The sequence below is a fragment of the Hippocampus comes genome, unplaced genomic scaffold, assembly GCF_001891065.2.
Source record: "Hippocampus comes isolate QL1 unplaced genomic scaffold, H_comes_QL1_v1.1 scaffold18, whole genome shotgun sequence".
In the NCBI taxonomy this organism is placed as follows: domain Eukaryota; kingdom Metazoa; phylum Chordata; class Actinopteri; order Syngnathiformes; family Syngnathidae; genus Hippocampus; species Hippocampus comes.
In genome coordinates, this window is record NW_017805014.1 from 228704 (window position 1) to 229932 (window position 1229).

Below are 1229 nucleotides of genomic sequence, written 5' to 3' on the forward strand. Positions count from 1 at the left end.
CTTGCTTTCCAATGTAAATGTAAATTTCTGAGCACGGGCGCCATTATGTGTTCCATTAATTTTGTTTACAAGGTGGTTGTGCGGCCGCGCCGTTGTGTGCCTTTTTACTAAGCAGACACCAAACGCCCGTCCCGCATTTTACCGCGCGTGAGGCCGTTCGGGGATATATGCTGACACGCCACAGCAGACTAGCTTTCTATTAGCGCGCCGTTTGGGTTGCGTGGCTCCTGCAATCACAGGCGAGGAAGAGGCCCGAGATGGGACGATGGAACGGACGGACTAATGGAACGTATCGGCGCCTCACTCAAAAATGGCGAGGAAACAAGATGAGCTCAGTTTAAAACTCTTGCCGGCAGCACCCATTCCGGTTTTTGCTGATGTCAGTTTTTTTTTTTCATTGTCAAGTACTTCCGCATCGCCGCTGTGAATGCATAATAGTATGACTTCATGCAGTTCGCTGTATGTAATGAGCCTATCAGTCATACGCCTGCCGCACATATTAGGCCGCGTTCAATTACGTACGATATATTCCACGCTGTCCGCAAGTCGCGTTTCCGAACAAGTTGCAAATTCAGACATCGGAGCTTTGCCGGATGAGGATGTGGAAGTCGCGTTGGATTAGTCCAAATCTGCGGGCTGCGTGAGCTGGCAAGAAAATCTTTAGCATCTGCTTGGATTTATTTCAGTTTATAAAAAAAAAAGAAAAGTTCTCCGGAGCAAACTGCCGCTTTGGTGACTGTTGTGGAAGTTTTGTGCAAAACAAGGTCGCGTTATTCATACAAAGGGAAAAGAAGCGAGAGGGACACTGGGCCCGATTGCGGGTGGTGAAAATTGCAGCTTGCGGTTGTCCTCCTGATCAGGCTTTTTTTGCTCATGGGGCTAAATGTTGTTCGTCAGCCAGGCTGGAAAAAAAAAAAAAAAGAAAGAGATCTCATCTGCATGCCTTTTAGACTCCATCAAATGACATTGAGAGAGATGTAAACATCTTTCTGTGCATCTGCCTGTCTCAGCGTCCCAAAACACTGTTCTCCACTCGGTGGACGATTAGCATCTCTCATTTGCCTTTTATTCCCCCCTCATATATCTCCCTCTAACCCCTACCTCGCATACCCATCCCCCTCACCTCAGTGTCCAATTACAGCCCACTCTCGTTAGCACAGTGTCTGTCTGCAGCCTTTGAAAGGGCAGGGCACATGGCCGCCGCCGTCACGCAGCCGCCAAGTCCAGCA

The 1229-nt window shown here is 48.8% G+C and overlaps 1 protein-coding gene across 6 annotated transcripts in view; it reads left to right on the top strand.

The window, feature by feature from the left end:
* Positions 1 to 1229, top strand: part of nrxn2b (neurexin 2b) — a 285878-nt gene that overhangs the window by 92238 nt on the left and 192411 nt on the right. The gene's annotated exons all lie outside the window — the stretch shown is intronic.